This window comes from Leuciscus leuciscus (genome assembly GCF_965113295.1).
Source record: "Leuciscus leuciscus genome assembly, chromosome: 22".
Lineage (NCBI taxonomy): Eukaryota > Metazoa > Chordata > Actinopteri > Cypriniformes > Leuciscidae > Leuciscus > Leuciscus leuciscus.
Genome location: NC_138746.1, coordinates 11,403,669 through 11,429,032, shown reverse-complemented (window position 1 = coordinate 11,429,032; position 25,364 = coordinate 11,403,669). Strand labels below are relative to the sequence as shown.

Genomic DNA, 25,364 nt, shown 5'->3' with positions numbered 1-25,364 from the left:
AAAATATTTAAAAAAAATTGCCTACAAGTATTTTATATTAGAATAGTAGATTTAGTAGATAATTATACATTTAAGTACTGAGTAATATATTAATTAACTACATTTATTACATGGCTTGGTTGAATTCTAATGTAGAATGCGGTCTGTTATTTCTTGTTATACTACAGGGCCGTTGAATGCTTGAATCTGATTGGTTGACGAACGTTCTAAGGTGTGCATTATTTTCAGGGAAACGCACGGCTAAAGTAGTTCCAGGCAGGTCTTGACCGCATTACAGTTCCATATCACTTCGCGTAGTCAACTGTAATAACGGAAAATAGGATACAATTCATAACAAGAAAAAGCATTTAGCCCCGTGCGCTTGATCTGCAATTTTCAATGTCTAGCTTCACAATAAATAGAAACATGCAGTTTAATTTGAATAAATAAACTATAAAGTCCTATCTATAATCAATAGAAAATTAAACTGAATATAGGCTAAATAAATGGATAGTCCTGCAGCACGGATTTTTATTGCAGATAATTTAACAAATAAATAATTATTGATAGGCCTACTACTTGTAAAAGGGCTTTGGGTTTCATTTATTTGGCTAGTCTACTGTCATCTGTCAATAATAGAAAAAAAAAAGAATTAACGAATTAATTAAAACGAATTGAATTAATTAATAAATAATAATATTGACGCACATGCTTTTCTGTCTCATTATTGCAACATCTCTCTCTAATAACTGCATTAATAACTGCATAAAGCCGGGAACACACTTTAAGGCCGGTTATGAATGTAATTTGATACTTATGACTGATCATGCCCAAAGCGTGTTCAGCGCGTTCAGTCTGTGTTCAAAGTCGGTGTTTAAAACCTGCTGCAGTCGATGAAAACAGTCAGAGAATGGGTCAGCTAGTCGTGTGTCCTCAGCATTAGTCTGCTATCAGTGGCTCAAACCTCCGTTACTAACTCTGAAATGACGTTTTGGAATTAGCAACGGAGGCATGGGATTAGATGCGTAAGAAATTAGTCCTACATACAAGAGCGTTTTAATGACAAAAACTTTACAAACGTCTTGAAATACATAATCTGAACAATGTTTCGAGGTGTGGTAACTGTAGTATAAGCGGAATAATTGACTTCAGGCCGTTGAATTATTAGAAAAATAATGCACACCCGAGGTGTAAAGGCCAATTTATACTTCTGCGTCGGGTGCGCGTAGAAGGTACGGCGTAGCATACGCATTGACGTGTACCATACGTCGTACCCTTCGCCGTACCCTGACGCGCACCTCCTCAAAAATGTAACTACGCGTCGCGGCGATGCGGACCGCAAGATCTGTGATTGGTCGGCTGGATAGCATCGCGTTTCCTCCTACCCATTTCCGGAATGATCTTCTGCACTCTGCACCGCCCGCCCGCCATTTTTAAATTCCGAAGATCAGTGAAGAGCCATGGAAATAGACCAAGTGACCGAGAGATTGCTTGAAGAAGTGCGGAAATACAGCCATCTGTATGACTCCTTCAGTCGCCATTGCTCGTAGAAACCTAAACTCAAAACAGCCGCGAGGAATGTAAACACAGTGGAACATTAAAACCCACCCGCGCCAACGAGCGTTTCGGCGGTGTAACTGCAGAGCAACATAAACATTCGCAGAAGTATAAATGCTCACGACGGCGTCGCCTACGTGCGTAGCCTACGACGTACACTCCGGCGTACACTCGACGCAGAAGTATAAATTGGCCTTAACGGCCACTCCGCTTCGCGTCGTGACCGCATTACCACCTCGGGTGTGCATTATTTTTCTAATAATTCAACGGCCTGTCGTCAATTATTCCTTACATAACAGACCGCTGCTCAGTATAACACACCGTTGCCATGAAAAACAGAGCGTTGCTATGGACGCAGGATTCTAACTGTAGAGACGGAACAGACTATTTTCTTTAGCGGAAGCAATACACTCATTTTTTAAATCAATAAACTCATTTTTATATCAATATTTTATGTCAAATTATTGATTTATTTGGTAGGTAGCCATGTGATAAGCGGTAGGGCTGCTCGATTATGGAAAAAAATCATAATCACAATTATTTTGGTCAGTATTGAAATCACGATTATGTAACACGATTATTTCACATTTGGGAACGTGTTGCATTTATTAAAAAGACACCTTTCAACAATTCTTAAAAAATCTAAATTTGAACATTTATTGTACTTTATGAACTATTAAAATAAATAATACAACAGATAATAAGTATTTTAATTTTCCCGCAGGTCTACCACTCATAATGTGAGAAATTCCCCCACAAACATTGATTCACTTTAGCAAATAGATTGTATGAGTAGCCTAAATTAATCCACACAGATTATAAAATCAAATCTATCATTTAAAAACTTTTGCAAAGACGCAATTTCACAAACCGCGTGAGTGTTCATCGGTGCTGCGTCTTCTCTCTCTCTGTCTCTCAAAATGGGTTGGATAAAGCAAGCGTCGACACTACACTCTTGCATTTAGGAGTCGGGACATGACGGAACTGTCACTTGCACAATCGGGCCAGCATTGCATCGTAACTAAAGTTGATCATTTTCACTTCTTTAAGTCTTATCAGTTTAAACATTTAAGCTGAGAGAGTTTACGGCTTCGGGAGGGGCGGAAGTGCGCGTGTCCTTCAGAACACAAGACAAAATAAGAGTGTTCTTGCAAAACAGAACATGGCAAAACAATCGCTTTTACTCGATTGTACTATTTTGGTGATCGTTGGGAGTAGACATGTGCCGGTATTCGGTAATGCGATAAATCGCGGTAATGAATATGCACGATATTGTTATCGCGGGAACTTCAAAATACCGTGAAAAATAATAGATCAGAATTTATATTTATAGAATGCGCATTAGCTTATTTTCCATCAACCTCTTAAACAAACACTGCGTATATGCTGCGCGAAACACGTGCGCACTCTGATGTAAACAATCCCCACATGTAGAAGCACTAGCTGTGTGCATGCGGCGCCGTGCGCACTCTGAATCCTCAAATGGAGAAGAAGCATGGCGGAAGGAGGAACGCTGCCGACGATTTTTCCACCTTCTAAAAGCAGGGCTGCCAACTCTACGCATTGAGCGTGAGACTCACGCAATCGACACTTTTCACACGCTCTCGCGCCACACATCCATTTTCTCACGCAGAGAAAAATCACGGAGCAAAGAGGACACTGACACCGACAGACTAGACAGAGCAGGTTACTTTTGATATGAAAACAATTCTCAGCTCTCAGGTTCTGTCCATTTTATTATGAAATTCAGACAATAAATACCGTTTTGGCGCTTCAGATGAACAGATGAACTGGCGCTACTGTTCATCTGGCGAATCAGATGAACAGTAAATGTGACGTGACCGATCGCTGTAGCGCCTCAGTTCAAGTAAATCGATCATCTGTTAGTTTTTATTTAAAGATACAGTACAACTTACCGAAAGGTATTTATGCCTCATACATAATATCGATCAGTGTTTTTCAACCACGGAAAGAGGTCAATAAAAACTGCAGGTGAACAATTATGTCACAGAACGTTACATTTACCTCAGGAAAGCCATTTAATGACCAACACGTTAGTTGACTAGAAAAAATAGCTAACTTATAGAGAGGAGTATTTTGCTAAATATGTGCACTATATTACATTTGTATTATATTTTTACTTGTGTCATAATTGTTATTATAATGAAAACCAAATTATATTTTAATTTAATTTGTTAATTTTTAACCTTTAATAATACCAGCTGACAGGACTATCTGTATGTTTACAGCATTATGTGAGATATATTTTTTCTTGAGAAAAATTTACATGTAGGCTATCTACTGTAGCCTACCTAATATTTATCCAAAGAGTCAATATTGAAATCAAATCCCAAGAATTGAATTGAAATCGTGAAAATGGTGTAAAATTCTGTTTAGTTACCAAATGTTTTGACAATCACAATTACACCTCTTGAGCAATTAAAATATCGTGATAATACCGTATACCGTGATAAAAGCTCAATCAATTAATCGCAGCATGAAAATTTGATACCGGCACATGCCTAGTTGGGAGCCAAAATTGAAATTGAAATTAAAATTCAATTAATTGCACAGCCCTAATAAGCGGGTAGGGGTCCTGATCATATTTTTTTGTAGGGCTGATAAAATAATGGAATTACTTGGTCACTAATTGATTGACGCATTCTCATGTTCATCTATGTCCGTGTCATTTTTCCATCTATTCAGGGCTTAAATGATTTTGCCACAACTGGGATTTGATTCAGTGCAGTGTCTCATTTCAGATTGAGTTTTATAAGTACAATGGCCCATATGCCATCTCATGTGACACCAGGGTTACACGGGTGAGACTAATTGGAAAAGTCTGCCGTGAAGTATAGCAGCAGACAGGCCATGTGAATGAGAGAGGGGGAATGAAAGGACGAGTTCAGGTTTCAGGGGGGACTGTATCAGACGACGCACCTGTTCTTCCCTCTGAACCAGTGCTGGTTGAATGAGGATGGTGGGTCATGTGTCCATTCACCATCTGCTGTTGGCTTAACTCACAAAAAAACACTCTCAGGCTGGTGCACAACACTCACTGTACCATCACAAATGTCGTGCCATGACTACAAAATAGTATAATGAACTGCTTTATACAAATATTGAAATCGGTTTCCTGAATTGTCTAAAATTTGATTGTGAATGAATGTAATTGTAATCTCTGTGCCCATGTATCAGCCACAGTCCGTCCACTGTAATATACAAAACTTAATCATTTACATTTTAAATCGCAATGATAATTCAGAGTATTACTTTTTTTACTTTATTTTTTATTAAATTAATGCAGCCTTGATGACCATAAAATACTTCTTTTAAAAACATAAAAAAATATTCTAACTACAAACGTTGAATGTGTATAGTCTGTAAAAAACAATTTTTGTGCATTTATAATACCTTTTTTATGTCCGCCTGTTTTGTATGTTGCTGCAGCTGAACACACTTGAGTATTCCACTCTATGGCTGCGTTTACACTTGGCATTAATGCGACCTGTATCCGGATGTTGTCCACATACACATTGAAAAGACAAGTGTAAATGCGCTTCTGATCGGAATGTTATCCGATCAGCGTGTCCAGGTTCGGAGGTAGTCGAGGACGCATTGTGATCGGATCTCAGTGTAATGTAAACGCAATCTAGCCATCGTGTCTGCATTCACAGGTGGACATCACACAAAACCACTGGCCACTGTCATTATTCCCCCTCCTCACTCCAGGAATTGCTGCACGTAGCTGCGTGGTTTTGCGATACAGTCGAGTGTGAAGTACATCGTAAATATACTAAAATGTTTGCCTTCGCAGTTCTCACCCGAAAGTTGCAGAACCATTCAATTTCTGAAAAGAACGCGCATTTTTCCCGCCACAGCTGGCAACGTTCTCGGACCCATACGTTTCTCTGTACCGTTTCCATTATGGCATCTATCCACATAATTAGTACTTGCAGCCTCTTCATCCTCCTCATTTTGAGAGATTTGTAAAATGTACCCTGACTGAAAACTGTTTTTAAAAGAAAACCCACCACTTCAGGTCGACTTTGTTGCACTGACTTTTTTTTCGTGGGAATGCGAAATCCAATCTGTTATCCAGATACAGAAGCCACTTGATGTGGACTGGTGTAAACGCACCGTGTCCTGATTGCCTTATGATCCGATCTGCTTGATTGGATCACGGTGATAGCATAATAATGCCAAGTGTAAACGCAGCCTATGAGACATCAGCAACATCACAATCCATGTGCTTATTTGAAGGAACAATTCAGGACTATTGCGAGGACATGGGTCTCTTTTAGGTGGTGAGATGAATGTTGAGAGCCTATCAGCAACTGTGAGATAACGAGACCATGGGTCTGCTGAGAGGTTTGTTGTTTGAAATTAGAAGGAGATGAGTTGTTGAGAGAATTACTTTAACTATGTGTTTAGCCTGTCGAATAATTCCGTTAAAGCTCTGGTGTGTAAGCTGTTCAGAGTAACGTTTCATCCAATCAGTTTGCATTCTGTTCTGCAGTTTTGTTTTTACTCAGAAACATGCACTCACACTTTGCACATCATAAGGATTGTAAGTCACAGAAATCCCTCACTGCCATTCAGCCGCCTTGCATCTAGATGCCGATCAATAGGTCAACAAAGATTGATCTCCCAATGGGCATGGCTTTAATGAGAGCTTTACTCAAGCAACAGATGCAGAATTATAGACTTTTAATGCCCAGTGCGCACGCGCGCTCACACACACACACACACACACACACACACACACACACACACACACACACACACACACACATAATAACTATCCATAGACATAATGATTTTTATTTTGTACAAACTGTATATTCTATCCCCTAAACCTTCTCATCACAGAAAACTTTCTGCATTTTTACATTTTCAAAAAACATCATTCTGTATGATTTATAAGCCGTTTTCCTCATGGGGACAAAAAAAAATTCCCCACAAGGAAACGTATTTTGGATATTGCCAATCTTTTTGACAACATTTTTCCCTTTGTCCCCATAATATAGGGTATACCTGAACCACACACACAATAAAAAAAATTAAAAAAGAGTAATTGCATGTGTGGATATTGTAGCACACATCCCCAGACAAACAGATATATTTACACTTCAGCATGTTAATTTCATACACCCACATTTACCATGTTGGTGGAGTTATGCCTTTGAATTAATTTCCATATTATTTGCATACGTTGTTTGGTAGTGATAAAATGCTTTAAGTAGATATGTTCAGTTAATGTTGTATGGTGTTAAATGTGGCCAAATTAACCGACTGTAGGCTGTCATAACTGTTAATGTGCATCTGCAACACCTTTTTTGGGGTTGTGCATGAAAGGGCACTCAGCTAATAACCTTGTGATATCTGCTCAGCAGGGGGAAAGATTAATAAGATGTTGTTAACCAGAAACAGGAGTCTTCATAGCCACATCATTATATGACGGCTCATTCATCAATCATTTAAAGATGTAATGCTTGTAGGTCACATTAAGGTCTTGGTGTCTTTTTTTCTTCAATGATAATGTACCTGAATATATTTTTACCGAGGTATCATTATTTTGAGTGAAATTTTTGTAACTAAACAAGTTACAAAAGTTGTTTTATTTTACATTTAAAATATTTTTTAGTTGAAATGTGAAAAAAAATACTGTCACAATCCTCATTCACAAGTTTGTCACCTCAGCATGATCTTTAGTCACCAGTCCAGTCAATTCACCGTCATCGGTCACCTCAGCACTACATTTCCCATAATCCCTCCTGGCTCACACCTGCACACACTTCACAATCATCCACACCTGCCAGCATTTACCCTCATCAGCTCCACTCAAGCAGTCTAACAATTTGGTCAAAGTTATGAGCTTAAAACAGGAAAAATGCTAAGAACAATAAGCTTAATTCAAAATACACATATTAATATCTTAACCATTTTTTGTTTGTCAAGTAAATTTATCTTGTTTAAATTATGTTTATACATTTTTCTTGAAAATTAATACAAAAACACAGACAAAATACAGATTTTTTTTTGCAGTGCATTAATAGTTTTCATCTCTTTCTTTCCTATATTCTCCTTCCACACATTCTCAATAACTTCTCCATGCTTTATACACAGGCAGCATAAGATAGGGACATCGATTTCTTTCTCCTCTCATGAGCGGTATTTCAGTTGTCAGGGACATGGAGAAGTTGTTGTGCTTGAGAGAAGTTATGTATGTTATTAAGGGATGGCTGTGTCAAGCTTCTCCTGAGAGCTGAGGGATAAAGCTCTTTTCAGCACAAGACCTGATGGAGTTAATATCACGGCAGCTGGAGATCAGCCCTGCAGGCGGTGAGCACGTACATGCATTTCTGCCGAGTAATTATAGTCGGGTGGCAGGGAGGATGGCCGGTTGGGTCTGGTAGCTCTGTCGCTGGGAGATGAGGGACCCTAAGCCTCGGAGGCGTCCATCCTCAGGATGCCTAAGCTTTAGCTCCGCCGTTCAGCATTCTGCCTCCAGCATCCTTTGTTTATATGGAAACAGGTCAGCCGTGTGCTGGGGGGTGGGTATAGGGGGTTTGGGGCTTAGTGGAGCTGACAGTCGGAGACAACACAATTACACAAGCTCATACACACAGGCTTATCCAAAAACACATTTACGGTCATGCAAGCATACCAACAAACAAGCCAGCACTCAAAATGTAATAAAAAAAAACCTCAACAGACACTAGCAGACAGAACATACTGTGGTGCTAAAAACATGGCATTTACAGAATCTCCTAAAACACGTTGGGACACTATTTTAAAGGTTCCTAATTTTGTTTTGGGGGTCTCCTACAATAGATTTACATGCATCCATGATCAAAAAACACTTTCATTTTCTCATAATATACTGTAGGCTACATTGCAGCATCACCTCTTTTCTCACAGTGTGTGTCTGAAACGGTTCGATCAAAAATTCTGTCTCTTTAAAACCCTCCTTCCCGAGAGCCTACTATGCTTTTATTGGTCAGATGGCCCAGTCTGTTGTGATTTGGTTTACCGGTATTGTGTGAGCTACCGTAAAACTTCAAATAATAGCCGAGTCCCAAATAGACACCTGTCTCTTTTACACGCCTGGTGTGGCTACAGGTTTGGATAAATAAAGGCCGGTCTCAAATAGAGGCCTGGGGCTCGTTCTTCGTACGTCGCTAACTCAGTTAGCTGGATTTGATTGTTGACGATTTGGCATGATCTTGGATTGTTTGGTTCTTCGACGCTCATCCTGGACTTGCTGTCATAGCAACAGGTGCGCAAACTTTAACCTGCTCGGGAGCAGGCTTATTTCATGTAAACAGGATTAGATCCCGGCTTCATAAGCGGAGCTGATACGGGAAGTCCAGCGCAGCGCGATAGTGCACTTTCTGAGATTGAAATTTTTTTCTCGTGACTCGTGAGATTGTCGTTTACATTATTAATTTGTTGGAAACGCACATTATTTTCGACTTGTCGGAGTCGGGCTTTAACTACAGCACAAACTGTTTGCATTGCCCTATGATTATTTGCGAGTGGCTCTTTCCTTTACACTATTGGAGCAGAGAACTTGATGGAAAGTGCTGTCTGTCGTGTCATTCGGAGTTTACCTGGCGCTTTTAGGTTTAAAAAACAGTTTTAGGTTTTTAAGACCCAATGTTGTAAAGCAGTTTTTTTAAAGCAGTTTTTTTGTTTGTTTTTTTTTGTTTTTTTTTTGGCTATCATTTTTTATGAAGATCATGCAATCATGACCATGCCGATTACAGTATGTCACTCAGGCTTCACTAACGTGATTGGTACCATAGACTATAGGCTTCCATAGACTGCCATCAAGGCCTCAATGAAGGGGATTATGTGAACAGAAAGGGGGTTCACAATGTAAATGTGCAGCCCAGTTACTATTGGGAGTCTTAATATTCCAGATTAATAATATTATATCAAATAAAAAAAAGTCTGTTGACTAAAATCTTCCATATCACAAATGTGAAAGCAAAATGGCCAGGATCTGTGCATGACTTAAGAATTTTCAGAGATTCACATTTATGCACATTATTTGAAAGTGGTAAGGAAAGTTCCACAATTAAATATCAAGCTCACTGTGTTACATACACTTATGCTGATCCTAACAGAACTGCATTTCTTCATAGGTGATTATGACATGTTCCTGCCTGCAGACAGGTGTTTTATGACCCCATTCCCTGACCCAAACCAGTTACAATGCAGTAGCCAGGACAAGGGCACACAATGAAATGAACTTTGGCTAACTAAAGGGAAGATTTCAGTGTCTGATAAGTCTGAGGTTTGCACACCTGACAGGGCCTGTGACATTGCTGCATGTGCCATATTACACAACATTGCCCCCAAAAAAACAACAAAAAACTTTTCATTATAATATAATGAAAAGTTTAATAAAAGACCAATATACTTAGTTCCTTGAGTTTTATTTCAATTGTTCTTTGTAAAGAAAAGCCAGTGTTCAAGTGCCTGCAACAAGAGATATTAGACACATGCCTCATGCAACAAATAAAAAGGAAAAGTTGGCTATACACTGCCCACCTGTAGGCCTATGTCTCCTCTGTCTGTGCAGACTCTTCTGTAGGCCTTTCTGTAGATGTGGAATCCTGCAACTTATATTGCTGCCATAAAGCATACAAGTATAAATTAAGTAAAGTTATTTATGCACTTGCAGGTAGGCTAGTTCCTCCATATGACAGTTATCTGAGAGGGTTTATTCACTGTCCAGTGAAATGGAAACAAATGGACATTACAAAGTCTTATACTTTCTTTCCTTTGGAAAGTTATAAAAAAAATGTCCACTTACTGCACATATTTCAGCCACCACTTTCTTGGGAACAGATACAAGTGTTGGTGTATTATGTAAAAGTGCACAAAAGAGGAAAACACAATGTCATTATATGAACTACACTCTGGAAAAATATTTTTACATTAATAGAAGTTTATTAGTTTTCACTTTCACAAGTCAAAGCAATTCATCATTACTCAAGATTTAACAGTTGAAATGACTATACAGCCTTAATTTAATGCAGCAAAAATTATTTTACAGTGTAGGCTACTAAGATCTTTTCTTCTTTTTTTTTTTTTTTGCTCAGCCTTTTTCTTGGTTGCTTTTATAAACAGCCAACCATTTATTTAACAGTGTCTTTTATAAAAGAGACTATAATATAACAAAAAAATTACCATTATGTAGAATATTTTTGTACTTCACTTTTGTTTGTTCCCATGTTCTAGTGTGGTGACTCTGACATTACAATGAACAAAGTAATTATGCAATTATTAAAATACAAAAATATAGGCTAATAAGTGATAAAAAAACATCTAACATGGCCACTTCTACCGGATTTAAATTGTCTGCTACTTTTCGCCAGCCCTCTCTCCTGGCTTTTGCAGACTTTGAGGTGTTCCCTGGCGTTTTGCATTAAAACATTAAAATTCCGAATAAACTTCGACTATTAGTTCTTGCTCTGCTGCGGAGAAAAACTGTGCCCGCTCTTTGGCCACGCTGAACAGCCAATAGCAGCGTTGCTGATCAATGTTTCTACTATCGATACATATCCCCTTTTAAACCAGCGCATGAACGCGCAATTATCTCAGATAACTCAATCCAGCTATACTAATCATATCCGGCAGGTGTGTTCGAAGAACCTAATTAGCCAGATCATGATTAGCACGATGATATCATCTTGGATGTGTAATTTGATATCGGATGTTTTAAGCAACGTACGAAGAACGGTCTGGTCTGTTTTTTAGTTTCGGGTTGTATTTAATCTTCTAAAACCTGTCAGATCGTCTGTTTAAGCCAGTTCTATGGAGCAGATTGCGCACGCAAGAGAGCCCTGTGAATCTGGGCGGGAGCTGTTTGCGCAAGCAAGGCAGGCAGAGTTAGCGGAGGTCGGAGAGGGAAAAGTGGAGGAGAGCGACGAGGAGGAGGAATTCGCCAATGAACTTGTAGTTGAGGATCGCGGTGATGATGATAGTGATGAATATGGTCCTTTTGTATCACATGATTGCAGTTGTTTTACAGGGTAGCCACTAGCCTTCATTCTTTTTTGTTGATGTGTATCGGGCAACTAGTCCATAGGCTCGATGGATATTACCGGTAACTTGTATTGTTCAGCCCATGGCTGTCACATCGTTTCGTTTTTTATGCTGCCAATAATCTAAAGGGGGTCGCACACCGTACGAGAAGCGCAGCACCGCCTCGTGTCTATGACAACTCGAGGTATCGCACACTTTGTCAGTTTATGGCCAGCAATAAAGTTATGTTTAAGGATATTATGGAATTAAGATCATGTCTGTACTATGTTATGATTGTACTGTACAATTAAATACAATCGTTGCTTAGTCTGCAGTCTGAATTCACTTTACCTCAGAGCGTCCGTTAACTGAATGAATTGAGAATATCACCTGAAAATCCGATAACATCAGCAATTTTCATTCAAGCAGCTGATTTCTGTTAATGAATGTAAAACTGAATGTATATTGCAGCACAGGGTGAAGTCAGTATACATAAACGACGATTTGAGACAATGTACACTCATAGAGAATAATGTGTTCGGATTTTAAAGACGTGGCGCTGCGCTTCTCGTCTGGTGTGCGACCCCCTTTAGACATATACGGAAATACGGTAGGCTAATTCTTACATTAACTGATCTGTAAAACACAAAGACAGATTTGGTAACCTCCTACTGTCATGCTCATCTCAACACTAAATTAAAGGCCTGTCTCAAATACAAGCCGGTACAGTTCGGCGATTTGGGAAAATAAAAGCCCGGGCTATTATTTGAAGTTTCATATCGTGAGGTACCTTGTGATTCCCACCCCTAGTTGTGATTGGTCTAGTGCTTACACTGTATGTCAGAAATTAAGTGCCCATTACCATATCTGAATTTCAGCTCTAGAGGCTTCTTTAGCACTTGTTTTCACAGTGATACAAACGGCGAAGGCGGCGGTTTTACCATATAAATGCGAGTCGAGTCTTCATTGTTTGGAATTGCATGCATGAACCAAACACTTCCAGGTCTCAGCTACAACTACAGTGTTTGAGAGCAGGTCAAAGTAGATATTGTTCATATAGGTGGCCAATGAAGACCATAGGCTGGCATTTTTTACAAACATCAAGCGTAGCGTTAGTTCTGGCAGGTCACGTTAGTCAAGCTCGCATCAGCTGACCCTCAGCTGATCCACATCTACCTATAGGAATACGACACCTATCACCAAATACATATATAAGCTCCTTCAGTATTATCAGCAGCAGCTATCGCGTTTCTCAGGAGCTAATTACCCTCCTCCATCCCCAGCTCCTCCTCTCGCCCTGTCAGGATTTGACATTCTGATTCCCCTTGAATCAGAATAATTATCGAATAATGTGTTACTTTAAAATCTTGAATTAAATATATTTGCAAATTTTCATGTTGGTTCTGTTCTGTTTACCCCAAGGGGGATTATTGCTGCTCTCCCTGCTCTTATCCATGCTAGGCTGCATGGATGCGCAGGGAGTTCTCGCCCAGAACGGAACCATACCGCCAATCCAAACTGTATGCTAATTGTCAATCATATTTGACGGTAGTGGTCCTGACAGAACTATAGGTTTGTGCACGATGTAAGACTGGAATTACTGATGCATCGTTTTAGGCAGTTAAGAATCAGTTCTGTCTTTTGGTAGACAATAACTCTATTTATCGTGCACTTTGATCTTTTAAACTTTTCAAACCTTTTACATTCACAAACAGCTATATTCCACTCTACATGAAGGGCAATATCCGAAAAAGCCTAATAGGGGCACTTTAAAATGGCATCTATTTTGTAAATTCATGTTATAGATCTCATTGTGTTTTTTTAATTATTTTTTTATCAAAATGTCAACTTGAACGACCGGTGAAACAACGGACTTCTCTCTGGTATGTTTGCCTGACTTCTCCAATTATTTAGTGAGCTTAAACCCCACTCCTTTTATACAATCCACTGCCAGCTTATGCTGCATTCCTTTTACCTGGAAAGAGGGATGTTATAGCGGGGACTGACGTCTTACCTGAGTTGACCGCGCTTCAGTAAACGGGTCAGAAAACTAAGATGGACTTGTCCAGGCAAACCTTTGTTGTCCTTACTCTTTCGGAATACAAACGCATAAAAAAGCTGTATTGTGCACAGAAAATGCAGAAGTATCATGTCCACAAATATAGGTTGGATAGTACTGTGGACCACTGAGTTTATTGAGACACAGTCAAACAGAAGTGCTAATAAACAATATATTACCACTGTTTCACTACGGTTGATGCGCTTAGAAGCCATATTAGATTCTGAAGTCGGGATAGTTTGCTTCCCCTGAGTTTCCCAGTCGCAACTCCAACTTGAAGGGACATTCCAGTGAAAAGTTCCTAATGGGGACTAGGATTTTCCCACTTCCAAGGACAAATGGATCACACCAAATATAGATCTACCTCCATTCAATCAGCAATATTTTAACTGTTAAAAAATAATCTGTTACATCACAACTTTATGTCAAACTTAAATGTCTGAATGTATTTATATTATTTTAAATATCAAGGTGTCATCTGCAAGAATTAAAATCACTTAATTTAACTAACAATTGTGATTCTTTACATTATGACTATAAAGTGTCACAGTACTTTTTTTTCTTACCATTATCTAGAGCTTGCCACTGTTATCAACTTCATATACTATGATTATAGGCGATGTATTTCAGAGTTTATCATGTTAATGTAAAGGTGAAATTATTTTTGTCTTCTTTCCATTCACTTGGTAAACCCACTTTCTTCCAGCTCCTCTCATCTTGATTTTTAATATCCATGAGACCTGTGCGAGACATTCCCTGTCTGTCTCTATCATGCACACATCATTCCTGGAGCTGATCTCTGTCCCAAATGGCATGAGCACAGACCAGCCCCTCACTGCTTTACACAAATCCTCCATCGTTAATGGTGGTTTATGGTTTTTACTGCTAATGCGGGGGAATTGAAAAAAGGGCCCCCGGGGTGTGTGACTGGGCCTCTGGCAATAGTAAAAGAGCAAATGTACATTTTCATAGGTTATTAGGCATTGATTTTCTGCGGATTAAGAGGTCTCGTAACATTAAACACAATGAATTTAAAATGCACGCGGTAATGCCGTTATCAGCTTAACAGAAAGACTGAGTTGCACACATTCACTCTCACACATGCATATATTGTCTATGATACATGATTGTCATTCTTTTTTACATACAGTACTTACTCATTCATGTTTCTCATGTTTTCTTTTAATCCCCTCTGTGCACATAGTCCTTTTCGTTTCTACTGTCTCTTCCCATCCACTGTGGTCTTTACTTCTGATTTTCTATTTTTGTTTCAAATTTTTCTCCCTTCGCCACTATTTTATCAGTCAGTAGATGAACTTCTTCCCCAATTAGCCTCTATTATCCCAGGCTCTGAGGCTAGACCGTAAACACCCAGAGGGCTACTGTCTTTTTTGAGTTGTTGAAATTGGTAAGTGAGGCTGAATGCTTCATTGAAGGGCAGCCCGCAATGTGACTGACAGAATGAGACTAGATTGAGGCACATCAAGGTCAATTGACGGTTGCTTTTAAATAAAACAATCTGTATTGTTCTATATACAGTTCACAGTGGCATCAACCAATTTTAATTTCTAAGACCCACTCTGATGCAGTGAGTCAGGGCTTGTTTATACTTGTGGTCCGCAGGTTATTTGGTAAATAATCCAAACTGTTCTGAATCATTCTAGTTGAATGACATGTATTGTAAACCTTAAGCGTCATATGAGGACATTGTTTTGCCTAGAGAAACAGGCCTTAAAGCTATAGCATTATAAAGGGAGGGAAAAAACCCTGCTAGGATGTGCACGCTTTTATTTTTCAATAAGCCCACTTTATTTGTGCACTATATTGCAGGATCTCTATATAGCCATACATAAATTTAAGTAATTTATTTACTGATAATATTTCCCCTTGAGTGAGCGTTTTACTTGAGAATTGGCAAATGAGTCAATGAGTTGAACTCGAGAACTGGATCAGTAAATGAATCGTTCTTTGAAATCAGTTCTTTTTAGTGAACCAGCTGATTTGGTTCAGAAAATGGACTGAACAATTCAAACATGTTTTCTTTGTTATGTTGGAGCTTCACTAAAAATTACTTGACAAAAAAGGTCACTATGAATGGTCATATGGAAAAGAATGTTCAAAAAATTTCCTTTTTAGTTGTATGAAAAAACATAATGGATTGGAACATCATGTGGTTGAGTAAGTAATGACAGAATTTTTATTTTTAGGTGAACAATTTTTTTAATGATTTATTACAGATAGGCAACTGTTATTGAAAGTGCTGACTGCGGAAAACATCTAGACTTCATTATTTGTATCACAGTAAACATAAATAAATTGAAATGGATAGTTCACCCAAAAATTTAAAATTCTTTAAATTTATCCAAGATGTAGTTTTTTTTTCTCTTTTTAGTTGAAATCGTGTTCCTTGATGATTCATATAATGAAAGTCTATGGCTGTATACCGTCACTTTGAGAGTCAAAAAACACATACAGGCAAAACCAAATTGATACCTGTGGCTCCTGAAAGCTCCCACACTGGATTTATGAAGCAAAAAGATCAGTCTGTGCAAGAAACTGAACATTATTTCCAACATTATTTCCTGTAATCCACAGCTTCGGCAAATGGTCCTGGGTGTGTTCACGGCAGTCTAGAGTGTGAGCTTCCTGTCGCAGTATGACGTACGTGCTGGAGAAAACTCACACATGAGCTGACACTATTTTTTTACAACACAGAGGGAAGACGTGTGTGTTGTGTTGTTCATCAAAATGGTACTTACTTGTGCTTATCCTGGATACCGCAACCTATATAAAAAAGTAAGATTAAGTTTGTTTGCACGATCTCAGTCGGGAAGATTGACTTTTAACAGATTCCCAACATTTGAGCTCCTGCTCATACGTCATTATACGTCAGGAAGCTCACGCTTGGAAACACACTCAGGACTGTTTCCCGAGGCTGTGGATTACAGGTATTGTTGTAAAGGATGTTCAGTTTCTTGCACAGACCGATCGTTTTGCTTCATAAGACCTGAATGTATTGTCAGGAGCCACCAGTATAAATGTAGGCTAGGTTTGCCTGTGGGGTTTTTTTTTTTTTTTTTTTTTACTCTCAAAGGGATGATAGCCATTGACTTTTATTATATGAAACTCCAAGGACCACAGTTTCAGCAAAAACATCTTTACTGTTCTACTGAAGAAAAAAATCATCTATATCTTGGATGGCCTGAGGGTGAGTAAATTAACAGCAAATTTTATTTTTGGGTGAACTATCCCCTTAATGCCTGTCATACACTTAAGGTAATAATGTTGTCTCTCGCAGAGCAGAAACAGACTGACTCAGACTCAAAAACTGTGGGGACTTTAGAGCTGAGAGTGATGGTACTTTGTGGGAGGGGGAAGGGGGTACATAAGGGATTAATTATGTGTTCCCAGACCCACTCATCCTAAACTCAAATCTTTTATAACCAGACCAAACCTTACTTGTGCCCTGTAATCTATCTATCAATATCTATCTATCTATCTATCTATCTATCTATCTATCTATCTATCTATCTATCTATCTATCTATCTATCTATCTATCTATCTATCTCTGTCTGTCTGTCTGTCTGTCTGTCTGTCTGTCTGTCTGTCTGTCTGTCTGTCTGTCTGTCTGTCTGTCTGTTGATTATATGAAAATTATTCTGCAAAGGAGGCCATAAGTTGGTAAGACTCAGCATTGGACTTTATAAAAATTATCTTTTACATGTTTTATTCCGTGGCGGAAACAAGCTTCCATACAAATTAATATTTCATATCCATGCATTTATTTATACCCACGTAGATTCAAGTCTGTGTCCTGGTCACCCTGTCTGGGTTTGTCTTAATGACTGTCTGGCTGTACATTATCCTATACTTGAACTGTATGAGTGTCGGTACTTCAGTGTGGCTGAACGGTAAATAATGAAGTCTGTTTTCCTAGAAAAAGCGTCAAGTTAAAACAACAGAGAATGAGTAAATGAAAGGAAATCTGACATCAGGTTCAAACACAGCAATGCACTAAGTCTTCATTAGTTTTGTAGGCCAATGAAAGCCTCCTATTATCTGTGGATTTTGCATGCTTAATTAATGTGTGCCTCCTTTTAATGTTTATGCACATTCAGTCATTGTGCACATCAGGAGCATGCAGTTAAAAGCAAACTCATTTATTATCTTTCTCTCTCTCTGCCTATCATATTAAACAAATAAAAATGACAATGAATGTTTTTCTTGAAACAGTGCCATTGTTATAGATTTGGCTGGACTGAGAAAGATAATGAAATACAGGTTCTGGAAAACGAGTCGTATTTGCTGTTTTTAAACCATGAAACAGAATTATTCAGATTGGCGTTTTATTATGATAATTACTTGGATTCACATGCAAAAAAGAAAGATGTTTTTGGACTGCATGCATTTATGTTAGTGAGGAGAAAACTGATTATATAAATAAATTATGAACAGTAGTGAAAGTTAGTCCAGCTTTTTAAATACACTATATTGTGTACTTTGTGAGATAATGTAGAATACATTTTCTCATTCTCTCCACTATCCACAGATTTTGGTGAGGAATTAAATGGGTGAACAGTATATGGGATTTTACTCAGTTTATCCATGCATTTACACTAGGCTAATAAACAGGACTGGACAGACAGATGGAATGGATTTACAGCTATAAAGTTGACAAACAGTTTCAAATGTGCAAACTGGGTGAGATTATTATTCATCTGAGATTGTATTTAGAAATAAATTACAATTGAACACTGCATGCAACTTATAGATTTCCTATAGAGACTTAAAGTTGATTGCATTACTATGACCTCTTTCCAACAGACACCATATTGAGGCATCATAGTTTTCCCAGCAAAGGTTTTGCTGTGATATATTTTAATAATGTGTGGGTTGACTCATGTAATGCATTTTCAAATATGGTTTTGTGAGGGGGAAAAAGAGATTAGATTTATAATGTATTATAATCACTTGCCTTGGAGATGTTTGGTGAATTTTCAAAATTAATAGGGCATTTTAGAATACCTTTTATTGCAAGTTACTATGGCAACAAAATGCTGCACATTCTCATAAATTCTTGGACATTATGCAACTCCCCCCCAAACCCTCATCACTGTGTTCATGGAGTGAATCATTTCGGTCTGTGTGCATACGAGTATGTGTGTTTGTGACTTAGAGAAAAAATCCCCTGGCCTTTGCTTGCTACAGAAACAGCAGTATAGATATGTAATGACACAACCCACTTTTCTAAGCCCCTGCTAACAGGACGTAAATGTTCTCACAGATGCATTAACAACAGCGGCAGAGTTCCAGCTTCTTGTCATCCAAACGCATGAGTCAGCAAATCTGTAAACAAAGTTGAACATTTATTCCACAAAGCAAAAACAAAGTAATCCAAGCATAATAAATCTTAAGCTATAGCCTATTGTAGCTAATACCAATTAAGTTAGGTCACGGCTCCACTTCCAAATTTTCCAATCACAAGTAACTCACGGCAGTAACCAACAGCAGAAAACAGAACTCTTAAACTTAAAGGGGGAAATTTTTATAATGTATTGATTGCACTTTTTCATACAGTTACATGCAAAAGCACCATAACAGTATCATAAACATCAACCAGTGAGCTTTATTCCAAGTCTACTGAAGTCATATGATAGTGTTTGAGTTCTTTTCAAAGACAGGTTGACAGGGTTCATATATCAGTGATTCATTACTAAATTACTATAAATAAAAATTATTAACATCTTTCAGTAATTACAAACAATTCAAACTGTCATGGAAAAGTCACGAAAATGCATTGATCAAAAAGTGTGAAGAATTATAGTACACAAATCATATTGACCACTTTTTTCTCCTCCTCATTGTTTGTGTTCCACATAAGAAAGTCATACAAGCTTGGAATCAGGGGGGCAGGGTTTCATATTAATTTGAAGTTTCCCCGGGCGCCGCCATTGATTAGCTGACCCCCACCTGCTGTTAGCATTCCATTGACTCCCATTCATTTTGGCGTCACTTTGACAGCGAATAACTTTACATCTGAGGCGTTTAAAGACTCCATTTGTCCATTATTTATTTCTAAAGAAACACGAAAATGTGTAAAAGGCTCCATTACCTTGTATCTTACGTTATGGCCCCATAGAAGCATTTTTGTAAAAATAGGCTAACAATTGCGTCATAACCACGCGACTCTCTGTCGTACAGTAGATAAATTACCGTATGGACAGGAGGAGAAGCTCGCGGGCAATCGGGGGGACGTGGAGGCAAAATGACAAAATAATTCATCAGAATACCTAGCAAAAGTTTCTCCTGCTTCTAGCTCATGGACACCTCCTACTCACACTCTCTGTCTCTGCAAGTTTCGGAAGGGAATGATTCAGATTTCTCTTGGCACAGTTACTAGAAGACAGACGGGTTGCTCACGTCACATCTACGTCGTCAAGCTCAGTTTGAGTCTGCGCAGTACGCTCGACCCCCAGGAAGTGAGAGCTTCTAATTTACTTCACTTGTCTCCGTTGAATCCAGTGGGGTCGCTGAGTCCAGTTTATATACTGTCTATGCTTGGAATGATATGAGGGTGAATCAAGCGTGCCGCACAAGCCCTGAAAAGTGAAGCCAAAACGTCTCGATCGCCCCCCGGTGACTGGTCCTACTATAGGTCATAAGCCCTGCCTCCCTGTGTTATTCAACGGGACGTGAGACCAACTAAACAATTAAAAACACTTCAAATATCTTTTTTCTAAAGGTGGTTTCTTTCATTTGTTGTCGTTTTTATCACGCTGATGTAAGTTCAAGTGTTTGTTTCAAAAATAAGTTGGTTTTTAGTTAGTTACGTGATGCGGTGGTGTAACGTCATGATTGACAGCTGTGATTGACAGGTTCTCTGAGCGAAGTAGTCACTGAAGCACCAACGGACATTTTTTTCGGGATCTTCGGAGGACTGAGGAGATTGTATTTACCTTATTTTAACAAGCCTCTTGTCGTACTGCAATCAATTTTTAAAAAAGTGTGCAGAATGCACTCTCCCTGAGTGCATTCTGCGAGAGTGAGGGCGGAGCGTTGATTTCGCAGCTTTACTTCCTGCTCACTACTGCGCAGGTCTGGTCCCGAGATCGCTACTGCGCAGACTCAAGTTCCAATATGTCAGCGCCATATCGGGACACTGGCGGCTTCAGTTCTCATCAATGGAGGGAGCGAAGGGGCGTCGTCCATCTTTTTTTACAGTCTATGGGGCGAATACATGACAATGTTTTAATGGGGAGGAGCAAATGTGTAAGTATGTTGACTTTTAGCAAACTAATGTTGCTATACAGACACGGTAGGCATATGCACAATACAACTTTTATTACAACCAAGTATTTTGAAAAACCTCAGTTTATTCTGTGCATTCAGTCACCTTGTACAGGAAGCAATATCTCCACATACTGTAACTGCAAAGAAACTTCAAGACATAACATCCTTTTTTAATGCTGTGAAAACAGTAATAATACTTTTTGTGTCGTTACGTTTATAGGAAAGTCTAAATTAAGTTTTGTCAGAGGAGGTAATGTGTAAATAATATGCTTGTACTCGTTTGTTTGTTTTTTGCTCAGATTTGTGTGTGTGTGTGTGTGTGTGTGTGTGTGTTTATGGTATTTATAACACTGGGTTCTGACTACACAAACCCTGTGATGCTCTGCTATCTAGATTTGTTTACATTTGAGAAATCTCACTGAATCTGGCATATTGTGGTGTTCCACATGAAGACAATTATCACATTTATCACATCTCATTTTTAGCCTCAAGTTTAGTGTTCATGTGATCCATGTCTCTTCTTTGTTCCCCCATTATACTTTCTCCTAACCATCAGTTTTTTTGTTTTGTTTTTTAAGTTGGAGCTGATGTATCTGAGCTCAGGTGGAACACAAACAGATTAAGAGACGTTTAATTCATTTGAGTGCAGTCTCTCTTGCTCTCTTTACCTCTCCTGTGCACCTCGTCTGTTCTTTTTTCCTCTGTCTCCCTGGACACACTGAAGAGTAATGGGAGCACACACTCCATTTGTTTCCATTTTTGCCTCATTAAAGCTCATAGTTGTAAGCTTATCCTGATTACTCTGGGCAGATGTCCCACAATGCTATGTGCAGGTCATATGTTTCCAGTCCCTCTGTAGGGATCTTTCATATCATCAAATTGGCTTCATTGTGAGAGCAAATTAACTGACAGGGAGGACACTATACACACATTAAAGAAGGCTACTCTTTTGATCTAACTAGTTTTCTAGACACACCACATTAGGGTCAAATATACCTAAATGTGGGCTTTTCTATGATACATGGCCTCTTGAACCTCGAAATTGATGATACAAATTGTTTAGGCAACTAATAACAAATATACAGCATTAATGATAAAAATAAAACGATTGACTGTCGATAGATTTAAAGGGATAGTTCACTTTGAAATTAAATTTTGGTATGTTTTAGCTTACCTCAAGGGCATCCAAGATGTAGGTGTCTTTTTTCCGCAGTAGTTTCAATTTTGATATTTTTTTCTGTGATGTCAAAGTTGAATTTTCAGCAGCCATATCTCCAGTCTTCAGTGTCACATGGCACTTGATCTTTCATAAATCATTCTGATATGCTGATTTGGTGCTCAAGAAACATTTCTTATTATTACTGAAAGCAGTTGTGCTGCTCAATATTCCTGTGGATTCTTTGATGAATACAAAATTCATAAGAACAACATTTGAAATATGATTTTTGTTTGTAATAATGTAAAAGTGTTTTCTGTAATTTATGATTAATTTAAAGCATCCTTGCTGAATCAAAGTATTAATTTCTTTCAACTCTAACTGACCCTAAACTTTTGAACAGATGTATATGCAATAACTTTTACACTTCGGATTTTTAACTAATGAACGTGTTTGACAATGTTGTCATCTAATCTACATCTTTACAACCATGACTAAAACCATTCCAGCTTATCAGCGCAAGGAATGTATAACATTTAGATAACACTTCACTTCCCTGCATCTGGGCACCCTTTCCATCATCTACAGGTCACTGGTTTCAATGGATGATTGCTTCCTTGGGCTTTTTGACCTGTTAAAACTTGCAGGTTTGCTCTTCTTTCCAGACACCGTGTCAGGAGTAATGTTGTGCAGAAAGACACATTTCTTCCTGGGCCTGTGAATGCTCCATCACCATACTACACATTTCAAACACTGCAACAGCTCAACACACTGCATCAGCTAACCAAAAAGCTTTCAACAAAAGTACCGTCTGGTACCACTCCAATCTTCACAATCCCAGAGAGGAGGAAAAGACATTGGAAAAGGAAAGTGCCATAGAAACTCTAAAGGAGATTAGAAGGGGGTTGTTCAATTCATTATGTTCTTAAAATGTCAGACAGGCACAGATTAGGCTCATGGGATCTAAACGAAAGCAGGTGGTCTCTGTTTTTTCTGCAGGGTATGTGCATATTGTCCTCACACACCTGCCTAAGCACTAATCAAGAGAGACTATGGGCCCTATTTTAACTATCTAAGCGCATGGTCTAAAGCGCAGGGCGCAAGTTTACGTAGGGAGTGTCCGAATCAACTTTTGCTAGTTTAGCGAGGGAAAAAATGGTCGACGTTCCAGATTTCAGTTGGTCAATGGCGCAGTCTATTTCTGTTGCCTCAAAATAGCAACGTGCCAACAATGCGCCTGAACACAGCTCGTTTTCACGCCCATGGGCACACAAATGGGCGCAAATGCATTTGCTATTTAAACAACATGGCGCAAGACATGAAAATGATAATTGCGTCGGACTGAAACTAGCAAAAAACACTTGCGTCGCGCTTGGCGCTGCATTGCGCCGGGTGTAAGATAGGGCCCTATTTCTCCCTTATCGTCTATTTCATAATAGAACCTTTAAACACAAATCCAGAATCATGCAAATCTAAATTGTTTTAAACAAGTAGAGAGGATTGATTAAGCTTGAAGATACATTATGGGTTTTAAAATAACCACGGCAGAGCTACAGCCTGCCAAATGGATTTTCCAAGTGCACCAGAAGATTTTTAGGTCTTAATTCCCCCAATTAAGAGCACAAAGAAAAATGTTGATGTTCTCTGACACAGCTTATATCAAGACTGAGAAATAGAGAGGTGAAGCACAAAGGGGGAGAGTTTGTATGACCCTTGGCAGAGTCATAATGGCAGAGCGCTTTACTCAGGAGCAAAATTAAACTCAGAGCATCACATTGATGCTTACCAGGGTGTTTTCTCATCCACACACCAGAATAGAGCCATTAATTACAGACACAGGAGCCAGAAAAGATTATAGCCTGGCATTGCCTAGCATAGACCTGGGCAGGATTCTAGACAAATACATGCAAACACACATCTCAGAGAAACCGTTAAACACCTTTTGTGTAGGCAGCTCCAGTGAAGTCAGTACCTGGCACTCACTTTTCTCCCAATAACTTACAGACCAACAGCCAGCTGTCATCGGTATTTAGATCATACATCTTTGTCAGGGATGTCATACATTCTAAAATCATGTTACACATTATTTATGTTTTATTGTTTCCCCCTGAAGTCCACTTATATCTTTTTTTTTTTTTTTTTTTTACTTTTCCCCCCAATGTATTCACAGTTTATTTTTGCGACAATCGGTATGATTTTTTTAAATAAGCCTCTTATGCTTTTCAAGGCTGCATTTATTATCTATTATGCATTTATTTAATCAATGAAATAATATTACAATTTAAATTTATTCATGTGATGGCAAAGCTGAATTTTAGTTGCAGCCGCTACTCCACTCTTCAATGTCACATGATCCTTCAGAAATCATTCTAATATGCTATTTTGGTTCTCAAGAAACTTACTAACCCTAGACTTTTGAATGGTATACTGTATATATATATATGGTTAACTTTGACAGCCCTAAAATGAAATCTCTTTTGTTTTCCGGAGACCCTGTAACGCTTCCTTGTGGCCCCCTTTGAAATCCACAGATTACATTATGAATTGTGAAAGTTGGCATGTGTACTGTTCATATCTATTGTACTTGCTCAAGTTATGATTTTACACAGCCCTTGCTGTCATTATTAATAACCATCCACTGTAGTTAAAAACTTGCTAATTAGTCAAATAAGTGTGTAGTAGAACACAGCTGGAATAAAAACCCACAGGACGTCAAACCCCTGAGGAGATGAGATGAGCGCCCATGTTCCAAGTCATCAATGGCGCTCTGGAATCAATTATTGCTGGAAGCTCTGCGAGTGGCTCATATTGCATTGCGTTGGCCTTTTCAGTCAGTTGGAAAGGAAGTTGGGTGACATGTTAAGTTGTGCTTAATAATTCTGCTCTCCATCCAGAGTAGAGTTATTACATGAAGTACAAAAATCGACTTGTTCTTTGATGAACACAAATCTTTGAATGTGTCCTGTTCATTTAGCGGTATGCTACAAGACTATTGATCGGCATACGAGTCAATTCCTCGTGTTCTGGCTCAAAGCGATTGCTGAACTAGACATTTCTTCCATCATTCAGTCCATTACAGTGGGTCAGGGCTCAGCACTAATGCAAAATCACCAGCGTACACTTTCACCCGACACAGAAAAAGACTCAAGCCCCTGATTTCACCCTTTATAAACGTACCTCTTTTTAAAAAAATTCCCTTTCTACTGCTAAGTACTGCACTGGTCTTTAAATATACATCACAGCATACAGGCACTTAACTCTAAGTACAAATCAAAGACCTG

General features: G+C 38.7%; 1 protein-coding gene and 1 long non-coding RNA gene across 3 annotated transcripts in view; one reads left to right on the top strand and one right to left on the bottom strand.

Moving 5' to 3' along the window:
- gfra1a (gdnf family receptor alpha 1a) overlaps nt 1–25,364 on the top strand; it is a 98,416-nt gene that overhangs the window by 27,248 nt on the left and 45,804 nt on the right. The gene's annotated exons all lie outside the window — the stretch shown is intronic.
- On the bottom strand, nt 5,071–5,583 carry LOC309486746. The gene is made up of 2 exons (XR_014201666.1): nt 5,442–5,583; nt 5,071–5,240 (listed from the first exon to the last, which is right to left on the bottom strand). It is a non-coding gene; the product is annotated as an uncharacterized lncRNA (long non-coding RNA).